General features: G+C 53.1%; 1 pseudogene; it reads right to left on the bottom strand.

Annotated features, from left to right (window-relative positions):
• Nucleotides 1-7,583: 7,583 nt before the first annotated feature.
• On the bottom strand, nt 7,584-10,493 carry LOC138994625 (phosphofurin acidic cluster sorting protein 2 pseudogene; annotated as a pseudogene).
• Between the last annotated feature and the right edge of the window lie 778 nt (nt 10,494-11,271).

Here is an 11,271-nt window from a genome sequence, read left to right as displayed (position 1 = left end):
GCGTGTGTGTTCGCGCACATGCCAGTGCTTCCTTTCTGGATGCCAGAACAAAAGAGCCCCCAGATAGGGAGGAACAGGCAGGAGCTGCCCAGTATGTCAGGATTTCTAATTTCCAGACCAACTCTGTGGGGAGCTGGGAGCCTTGGCTTGGATGGTCTGATCATTCCTGAAGTTTGGACTCTGAATATCAAGTAACCTGGACAATCCCTGGCTGACTATGGGCTTCAGTTTCCCAATTATCCAATGAGGGTGTGATCCACAACTACGGAAGCATGAGCTGAGGATAAGGGGACCCGGCTTTCTCCACTGCGGGTGGGTTGTGGACAGAGGTGCACCTTCGTGATTCCAGATCTGGGTGCCTTTTCAGACAAATACTGTCTAGGCTGCCAAGTGCTCACCATCTCCCCCATGCTATCCTCATGGCTGTACATGATTCCATGGGAAAAGCATTTTTCAGAGCCCCTGAGCCAACCTGGGATCACCTAGGATCCCCCTTTGAGGACACAACTGGCTTTTTCTCAGGCTTGCATTCTGTCTGTGATCCCGAGCAAGGCCTGGACCTCTCCGTCACCGGTTCCCTCCTCAGTGACTCCCCATGGTCTTCTCCTTCCTCGTATGGTGTGAATGTGTGCCCTCCCCTTAAATGTGGGTGTTTGTAGTGACTCCATAGAATACGGCAAAGGGATCCAACACGACCTCCATGATTTGGTTCTAAAAGTCAGTTCCTGGCCCTGCCAGAGAGGTTGAGCAATATCCTGTGACCTGAAGGATTGCTGTTCGGTTCCTGGTAAGGGCACATACTTAGGTTGTGGGCTTGATTCCTAGTCGGGGTGCATACAGGATGCAACCAATTGATGCTTCTCTCTCACAGTTTTGGTTCTCTCTCACTCTCTTTCTCATCAATTTTTTAGAAAAAAAATTAACAATTTCAAAGCAAATCCATTTTATGTTTTTTTAATCTTCATTCTTGAAAGTGTTACATATGTCCCCTTTTACCCCATTAACCACTTCTAGCTGACCCCTACCCCCCACCTCAGGTCTTCACCCTATTGTCTGTGTCGCTGGGTTATGCATATATGCACACAAGTTCTTTAGTTGATTTCTTTCCAACCTGAAAAGTTTTATAAAAAGTTGGTGCCTACCCTCTTGCTCACTCTGATCTGTTTTCTCTCTCTCTCTCTCTCTCTCTCTCCTGAGGAATAAGCCTCTGTGCTGTGAGTGGCTATCTGGAGAGACCCACATGGCCTAGTACTGAATGTGACCAACAGATACAGAGAAAGTCAAGCCTTCCATCCAAACTGAATCCCAAAGACCCCAAAGTGAGCTCAGACCCTCAGTTACCCAGATCCTGCCTCAGGTGAGACCACAGTAGTCCCAGCTGAGCCATGCGGGATTCCTGGTCACCGATGTGTGAGCTAATTAGTGTGTTTTTGTTAAGTCTCTAGTGTGGGGTAACTCTCAGCAATAGATCACTAGCACAGTCGTCCCACACCAGGCCCTGGGCCTGCCCACCTATCTCCCTTCTTTTCTCCTCCAAGTTCCCTCCAGCCCCCGCCCCTCATTTCTAACACCTTCTGCCTACAGTTTGGAGGATGGCTGTGAAACTTAGGAAAGGACCCTGCAAAGTAGAGCCAAACTGAAAAGTGTAATTTGAAATAGGAAACAGCTTCTGTTGAGAACACAGTTCTGAGCTTCCAAGGTAAGGAGACGCTCCACGCAAGGCAGGCGGCTGCCCCTCCAGGCCCATTGCTAGTGCGTGCAAGTGCACTGCCATCACCATGGACCTCTAAGGTAGACCTGCCCCCTGATTTCCAGACCTCCATTTAATTTCACAAGCCTTCATCGGCTGCCATTGTGAAATCAAGATGAAGAGGGTAGACAAGTACTTATTGATCTTTCTGGTTTAGAAATCACATCCTAAAGACAGCCTGTGCAATGTCCCCGCGATGGGATCACGTTCTCAGTGCTTATGATCCTCAGGGGTCAGTGGGAGGTCTCATCAGACTCCATTCAGATTTCATTTCTCTCCATGTCAACCAACAGAGCTGATCTCCTTGAGAGCAAGGACCCTGGGTGTGGTCCACAGTGAACGCCCATTTGTCCTGAGTCATGTAGCTTGTGCCATGGCGGGGTGCTGTACAAGGCTGCTAGTCCACCCTCACCAGTGTGGTTCAGAGCACTGAGGAGGGTTGATGTAAAAGGAGAAGCCAGGCTGTCTCCACAACCCTGTTCAGTCTTGGGGCATGAGACAGAATGGCTCTGGGCTCTGGTGAGACAGAAGAGCCTCAGGAAAAAGCCCAGCTGAACCAGAGCCTAGGGTCTAAGGGCAGATAGAGGCTCTGACCCCAGAGGAGATTTGGAAGCGGTGCCTGTGGAGGAGATGAGTGCGGACCCCGGGCCCTGGGAAATTCCCTGTTCCCTCTTCAGTGCTGTGGGCCAACAGAGGAGATGCTCAGAATGCTGTTCAGTGCGCGTGGAGCAGGGTGGAGTTTCTATCCAGGTGCAGGTGGCAGTCAGGGTTCAGGAACTGCTTGCTGCTGGTTAAACCCTACAGCATTCTGCAACATGGACGCCAGGGGGCGCTTAAGGCCATGCTTTGTCCATGTGCTGGTGGGAGATGAAGTCAAACAAAATGTGAGTTCCCAGGGGCAGCCCTGACATAAAGGGTCCCTTCCCCAATGCTCGTGGGTCAATTTTCCCCAAAGTCCCATTGTCCTGGGCCTCAAGAACATCACATCCTTAGAGCAGATGGCTCCTGAGAGACTAATTCTTCCCAATCTATGACTCATAGTAACATGACACAGGCCCAGAAGAAACAGACTTGCTCAAGGCTCTGAAGGATTGTAGAGTGAAATTTTATAGAATATAAATTAAATTTATGTTTAAGAATATTTCGTTACATTTTCTTTAATTAGACTGTATGTTACTGAATAGTATAAGAAATGTACAGTAAAGTTATAAAAATATATATGATAAACAAAAATATTTTAAAACATCACGTAAAGGAGGGGAAGGAGCCCCATCTGCTGTGGCAGCTGATACACGAGTTGGCTCAGGATCTAGGACCACAGCTTCTGAAGGAGCTGAGGCGAGTGGCTCACAAGCTGCAGGTGGGTCCACATCTGGAAGTTCAGTGACAGCTGTGCCTGGAGTCTGCTCTGGCTCTGGAGAGGGCACCAGAGCAGACATTGCCTCTTTAGCTGTTTCTGAATCTTGCTCTGGAGCTGCTTTAGATCCAGGAAGAGAACATGTTACCACCATGACTGCCTTTTGTGTGCCTTCCAAGGAAGAAACCTCCCATCTCCATCACTGAAGTCCCAGTTCAAGGCCCCACCCCAGGACAACCTCCAGACTGCAGGCCACTGGGCACTGACCTGAGCAGCTCTGTGCTCCTGCCTAAGCGCAGCCCCTGGGAGCTCTTCTCTTTGTGTGCAGCCACATGCCCTCCCCACCAAACCACACCACCCAAATCCGCATGCACAGCTGACTCCCTCCTTTTTTTCTAGCAGAAGGTCTCACACCTCTGCCCTCTTGCAGAAATCACACAAGGCATGGGTTCCAGGCTGTTGCCAGCTTCTCCAAGTCACAATCCCCATACTCCCCTTAAGGCTCTGATCCAAAGCCCATTCATTTATTTGCTGGTCCAGAGATCCACTTTCTGCTTCACAATACGTGTAGATCAGAGATACTTTGAGGAAGAAGTCATATCGTCTGTGCTGTGGATGCTACCTGCCTGTGCAGCATCGTGTGACTGAATCACTCCTGACTAGAAGGAAGCACTGGAGTGCAGTCCTGAGGTCAGGGCCTCTGCTGAATGAATGAGCCCAAACCAGCCCCATCTCAGATAGCTGGTTGAGCCTGGGGTCCCCCTGCTCACCCCTGGAATATCTAATCTGGCTTCACCCAGGACAGGGACCCCTAATGGAATCTCCAACATCTTTATCAAAAGAGAAAATAGCTTAGCCTAAGGCCTGAGGAGAATCACAACTAAGGCAGAAGTTTCTTTAAAAGAAGAGAAAATGGCCAATTGGAACAACCACAGCTCCTCCAGCACACCTCTCCAGAGTCCAAGCTCCCAGCGGGCCTTTTCCCAGGAGGAACCCCCCTCCTGCCACCCCAAGTCCCTACAATAACCCTATGAAGTTGGGCCTAGGCTCTCCCCATGTTCAGAGAAACAAACACTCAGGGAGATGCAGTGATCTGGAGACTCACAGCAAGCAGGTGGCTGAGTGACCACTGTGCTGTGGAGGGGCAGGGGCTCACCTGGTACATGGTTGGTCCCACACACGTTGGTTAGTCCCAAAAGTTCTGTATTAACACAGAAGGTTGGGTGCGGACCAAGGTGAGGACGCGGCCCAGGAAGCTGGGCACCAAGTATTTGACCAGTTTTTCCATTAACTGTTGCTGGGAGGTCTGCACCTTACATTCCCATTTTCATTTTTAATTTTTTTTTCGCCCTGTGAGGGTCAAGCTTATTTGGAAGCCTGAGTGAGTGATGTTGGGGTCAACATGGAGGCCCAGGGGTGAGCTGACAAGCCTCCATGTTAGGTTTAGGAGGCCCCCAATGGGAGGTCAGCTCTGCGTCCTGGCACAGGGTGGAGCCAGCTCCCTGGGAAGCAGAGGCCTGGCTTCGGGAAGGGCAGGTGGAGTAGGTGAGGACAGTTCTCCCTGGGTGGGTCAGGGTCCAGAAAAACAGACTTGCTCAAAGCTTTGAGGGTTTTTAGGGTTAAATTTTATAGACTCTAAATTAAGTTTATGTTTACGAGTATTTCAGTATATTTTCTCACCGGTACTCTGTATGTTATTAAATATCATAAAAATATAGTAAAATTATAAACATATGTAACATGAACAGAAAACTTTTAACACTCCATCTAAATGGGGTAGGGGGGTGCCCTCTCTGCCATGGCTGCTGACACGCGTTCCGGCCCGGGATCTGGCACCACAGGCCGCGCAGAAGCTGGGGTAAGTTGCTCAAATGCTGCAGGTGGTTCTTCTGCCTCTTGAAGTTCAGTGAAAGCTGTGCCTGGATCCGGCTCTGGCTCTGGAGAGGCCGCTAGGGTGGCGGTGCCTCTTGAGGGTTTTCCTGCTGTTGCTCTGGAGCTGGTTCTGTAGATGCAAGAAGAGGACATGTTACCACCCTCACTGCCTTTTTTGTGTGCCTTCCAAAGGCACACTCACCCACACCACCCCCGGAGGCCTCCTCCTCCTCTTTTCTTGGCTTCAGTGGGCTCAGGTGCTCCCGCTGTGAATGGAGGCACTGGGCCTGGTTTGGCAGGTAGGAGACTGCAAGTTGAGCTCTATGGCAGCCAACAGCATCATCAGGCTGGGAAATTCTGGAGGTGCTGGTCCAGCCATTTGCTCAGCATGCAGGAAATGGCCCTGGGGAGAGAGATAGGTGAGCAGCAGAATGTGAGGCCTGCCTTTCCCTTCCACACGGCCCTCCCATTGCACCACTCAGAGAGCCTGGGGTCCTGTGCCTGCTCCTCCTGCCCATCCAGAAGCCAGACCTCCTCCTCGTCCACCTTCAGTCTGGCAGTCCTGGCAGAGATGAGCCTGGTCACCCAGGAATGGTTGGCAGAAAGCCCTCCCACCTGACAGCTCTGGATCAATGAGTTAACCACCTGTGCCCTTCTTCACGGGAACCTGGCATGCTCTCTCAGTGTCCCTGTTCCCTCCCATTAGAACTAAGAGGGATGGTGTCCACCCTGTTCATGTCACTCATTGGCACAGACTAGGTGCTTCAGGAATACTGACCAATGAACAAACAAACGATCCCCAGGGTTCCTATCACCTCCAACTTTGGCTCCTGCACCTACATGCTGCCTAATTCACTAGCTGTCCTGTGTGGTTCTTTGCCTCCCACTGAAACTCAACTCTCACAGGGCGGGGTACACCAAGCTGCCACTGAGGAGGTTCTACCAGATTAGGGAGCAAGGTGCCGGGATAGGGGTACAGACTGGGTGGGATTAGGAGCAGAAGGCTATGAATTGTCTGAGGGGCTCTCTGTCCACTGCCCTCCCCACTTGCTCACACCACCCATATCCACTTGCACAGCTCTCTGACTCGTGTCCTTTTTTCTAAGGGAAGCCATCAGACCTCTGCCCTCTTGCAGAAATGCCACCATGAGTGGGATCCAGGGTTTTGCCAGCATCTTGAATTCACAGTGCCCATACTCCCCTCATGGATCTGATCCGAAACTGACTCACGTTTTCTGCTGAACAGAGGTCTACCATCCTCTTCACAATACGCGAAGATGCAGCCGTAGTTAGAGGAGGCCAGGAGGACGTCACATCAGGTATCCTGTGGACACTACGAGCCTATGCAGCCTAGTGTAACTGAATCGCTCCCGACCAGAAGGAAGCTCTGGAGTGCAGGCTTGGTGTCTGCTCTGAGCACTGGCTTATGGTCAGTGCCTAGAAACATTTCTGTACATGGCAGAGCTTCTAATATATGTGCTGATTGAATGCGCCCAAACCAGCCCCATCTCAGATTGCTGGGTGACCCTGGGCCCCACTGCTCACCTCTGGCATCTCTAGTCTGGATTCACCTGGGATAGAGACCCCTAATAGTATCACCAATCTCTTTGTAATATTAGAAAAGAGCTAAACCTAAGGCCCCAAAGAGAATCAAAAATTTGGCAGTGGCTTCTTCAACAGGGAGAGAAAATGACCACTTGGTTCAATCATCGCCCCTCCAGCAGACCTCTCCACTGTCTAGGCTCCCAGAGAACACTTACCAGGGAGGACCCCAGCAAGTTGCTACAAGAACCCTAGATGCCTGCTCCCGGGTTCACCAAGGTTTCAGAGGAACAAACACTCAGGGAGTTTTAGTGACCTGAAGGCAAACAGCCAACAGGTGGCCTGGTGGCCATGTGCTCTGGAGGGGGAGGGGCTCACCTGGTAAAGAATTGGTCCCACAGCTGTTGGGTGGTAGCAAATGTTCTGTAGTAACAGACAGGAACGAAGGTGGGTTCCCTCCTGAGGTAATCGACCACGTTGTCTAGCGAGTGTGCACCATACAGGTCTTTTTTCTTTCTGCCTGTGAGGCTGAAGTTCACTGGTAACCGTGAGTAGGTGGTGCTGGACCAGTTGGCTGGTTGGCAGCTGTTTCGCAGTTGGCTGGGCTGACTGGCCTCCATGTTGTGCTCAGAATGCTGCAATCAGAGGCTAGCCCTTGACCTCTGTCTTCCGAGCTCTGAGTCTGAGCACCGGTTGGAGCTGTCTCCCAGGGAAGCAGAGTCCTGGCTTCCAGGAAGGGCAGGTCTTTAAGGCCAGAACCCTTCTCACTGAGAATGTTGGGCATCCTGAGGCCAAAACATATCTTCCATGATGCTCCAGCTCAACACTGCCCTCCTGACTCCCACCCGCCAGAGCATTCTGGTTACTGAACAGATCATTGAGGAGCTCCGAGTGAGGGGCAACCCCCTTCGGTTCCAGGCTGTGAGCACATTGGAACTCAAAATGGTTTCTTTATGGGTTGCCAGGGTCTGTGTCTATAGTAAACGGAACTGTTCACAGAAAAGCGGCTGGGTCCTTCTGGGCTTGGCCAAGGCAGCGTGAAGGGCAGGGGGAGGGGCAGGACTAGAAGGTGGGATTGTTGTGTGCGAAGATGCAGATGGGGAAGTGCTTGACGTGGGAGGACCACTGGGCTGCCAACTGGAAAAACGCCACGTCATTCCACTCCACACCATCGATGACGACCGGCAGCATACTCTGCTGGTGCTTGGCCTTGCAAACCAGGCGACCAATGCCCTGGATGCACTGGCTTTTGCACTCCACATCCTCGTCCTTGGTTTTCATGGGCGCCTTCTTTTTCCTCTCCTTGGTGACCACTTTCATGGCCATGGCAGGTGTTGCTGTGCCCTCACCACTGCGGGGCAGCCTGCTGACCTGGACAGACTGGAAGAAGCACTTGAGTGTGTTTTTGCTGGTAGGTAGGTGTTTCTTCTCTGCTACTCTCTTCGTATCTATTGGCTGGGCTGCTGTCCAGTAATCCACCTGCAGCTCCATCATCTCTGCATGGACACTCTGGCTGGTGGAGGGCAGGCCCCCACTCATTGACGGGGGGGAGAGTGTGTTGGGTGAGGCCTTCCCAGTAGGGGACAGAAGCTCACTGGAGCATGAGGGGACCACATCATCTGAGTCTCCTAACATGGCTGAAGATGGTTCCACTCTTCCAACCTTCACTGCCCCCACAAAGGGGATGAGCTTCTGTGAGGACTTCTCATTGGGGTGCTGCTGCTTCGACATGAGCATGGCCTCTGCGATGGGCAGCAGGTAGACACAGTTGGCCCCCGCAACGTACTCAGAGATTCTCAACACAACGTCCTGTGTGTCCTGCAAGGTGTTCTGGGACTCCAGGTTGTTGAACATGTCCCGCCAGTACAGGTCCTGGAAGAGGTTGTTGTAGCGGCAATCCATGGAGCCCAGGTAGCTGGCCAAGGGGTGGGAACCCAGCGGGATGACCAGGAAGCACATGTATTCTAGCCATTGGGGTGGCTGCTGGGACAGCTGCTCCACAAAGACCCGCAGCACAGCGTTGAAGTAGGGCTGTGCCCCTGCCACTGCCATCTTCACAGGCGTCAGGGCCTGGGATTTGCAGTTGCAGTATCTCTGCATCTGTGACACGATGATGCTGAAGGCCTCCTGGATGTCATCTGTGGAGCAAGTGCACACCACGGGCAGCGTGTGCCCCTGCAGGATGTCCGAAAGTAACTGGCCCTGCCAGTCGCAGGTGTTGACCAGGATGATGTTCTCGGGCATCTTGTCCTGGGAAATGAGGATGTTGTGGAGCTGGTCACACACGGGCTTCCTGGGGATCTGCCGCTGGCTCTGTGGGTCTGGGCTCTCGTTGTCCTGTCTGTTGACCCACTCATTCAGGGCTGTGTCGCAGCCCCGGCGGCCAGCCTGCTTCCTCTTGGACCTGCTGGAGGGCATGACTAGAGACTTGGTGAAGCGCGCTATGGATGGCAGCTTCTTGGTGAACCAATGCTGCGCGGAGGACCCTGCATCCCGGTTGTCCTCCAGCTGTGCCATCTGCTTCCCAGGGGAGCGAATTCTGTGGACCATTGAGTCAGAGCCACTGTCACTTGACATGCTGACAAAGTACCGCCTGAGTTTGGGCTTTGGGGTGCTGGGGACACTGATATCATCCTCCATGTGGAGGCTACTGTCACTAGAGCTCAGCACAATGTCATACCGACTGTCCAGAGCCTTCTCCACTTTGGGGACATGCCTCACAAGGGCCTGTTCTGAGGATATGACCTTCTCTGACACTTGGGCCATGAGCTTAGATGCCACGGCTTTCTGGTGGTAATTCACTTGCCTTGTCATGCACCTCCTTCTTACTATCAGATTCCCTTTGTCCTCCTGGGACTGCCTGTGGACTGCATTGTAGCTGGCTGCCTGCTCCAAGATGCAGCTCTCAGATGTGCCGGCGAAGTCATGATGCGAGGTTTGGGCCTTGGTGCTGGCCTGCATGGAAGTGGTCTCATGATCGATAAGCTGGCAGGACAGGGAGGGCATTCGAATCTTAGTGGTGGGTGTGCTGTAGGCCACAAGTTTGGAGACACTGTGGCTTGGCTGCTTGCCTCCCGGGGCCCTCGCATTCTCAGGCAGGTGGGCCAGACTCAGAGGCTCCTTTTGGATCCTGGCGCTGTGCAGGCCCCACATCTGCATCTGCAAGCTGGAGTCTGACAGGCCTTCCACATGTGGCCTGAGGTTGGGATTGGGGCTGCTGAGGACACTGTGATTGTCCTTCACGTCTGGGCCGCTAAACAGGCCTTCAAAGTATGGCCTGAGCCTAGGTTTGAGCGTGCTGAGGACACTGCCATCGTCCTCAGTGTCTGGGCCACTGTCACTGGGGTTCTGCAGCATGTCATACAGGAGGTCCAGGTCCTCCTCCACCTCGGGGACATGCTCCCCATGGTCCTGCTCAGGGTCCAGGACCTCCTCCGACACTTGGACTGTGTGCAGCCATAACAGGACTTTCTGGTGGTAGTTCTGTTGCCTGGTCAGGGTGCTCCTTGTGAATATGAGATTCCCCTCGTCAAAGTCATCCTCCTCCTGGTCAGCGGTATGGTAGCTGGCCTCCAGCTGCGAGAAGAAGCTCTCACACTTGCACTCAGTATAGTTCTCCGAGGACTCAGCCTTGGGACTGGCTTGCCTGGCGCTGTCCTCATGGTCGATGGGTGGCCTGGACAGGGAGGAGATCTGGATCTTGTCCACCTTGCTGGTGGGTGTGCTGTGGGCCACAAATTCATTGTCCCTCTCACTTGGCTGCTTGCCTCCCCGGGCCCACGAATTCTCAGGCGTGTGGGGCAGACTCAGAGGCTCTGTTTGGGTCCTGTCACTGGGGCTGCCCCACATCTCTGTTTGCAAACTGGAGTCTGACAGGCCATCAAAGTATGGCCTGAGCTTGGGCCTGGCAATGCTGAGGACGCTCTCATCCTCCTCCATGTATGGGTCACTTTTCCTGCGTTTCCCCCTCATGTCAGACCCTAGGTCCCTCTGTGACCCTTTGGACCTGTGAAACAGTGCCAGGACTTTCTGTTTCAAGTTCCCTCGTATTGATTACCGCTGCTTCTTTGGCTTCCCCTTCTCCAAGTCATCCTTGTGCAGGTCCTGTCTGTGCATTCCCCTGCAGCTGGGCTGCAGCTCAGAAAAGGAGCACTCATCCTGCCCCTCGTCGTTACCTGCCGACTTGGCCTTAGGACTGACCTGCATGGCACTGTCCTTGTTTTCGATGGGCTGACTGCACAGGGAGGAGATCCAGATCTCGGCCACAGTAGTGGAGGGTTCCTTGATGCTGCGGCAGAGGCTCACCATCTGGCCACACTTGGGGTTTCGCTGCATGACGTCAGCCATATGGATGGCACCAGTGGCCAGTGTCTCGTAGCCCAGGACATTTCTGTTCTTAGAGCACTTCCTCTGCTCCAGCATGATCAGTAGCTTATTCCCTTCTCCCTTGAGGAAGTGGCTGTACTGCAGGGAGAAGGTGAGCGCCAGGTTGGTCTGCACTGGTCTACCGCGGGGCAGCACAATCTCTTGGGACCTCAGGATGCCCTTGGAGTCCCGCATCTTCACGGAAATTACCACGGAGTTGAGGTCCTTGGCCAGCTTCTTGACGATCACTAGTTTCTTTAAAGTGAGACTACACCACCTGGGCACGCAGCTGGGGCTGGAGCAGTCCAACTCCCAGGTGGCAAACAGGTTCTGGGGGACCTGTGTTTTGAGCATTGTGGAGGTGCTGGCCAGGCCCACAGTTCGT

The sequence above is a fragment of the Myotis yumanensis genome, unplaced genomic scaffold (assembly GCF_028538775.1).
Source record: "Myotis yumanensis isolate MYYU_CA2020_CCGP unplaced genomic scaffold, mMyoYum1.0.hap1 SCAF_16, whole genome shotgun sequence".
NCBI lineage: Eukaryota > Metazoa > Chordata > Mammalia > Chiroptera > Vespertilionidae > Myotis > Myotis yumanensis.
Note: the sequence above shows the minus strand (reverse complement) of the source record. Positions and strands in the feature narration are given on the sequence as shown.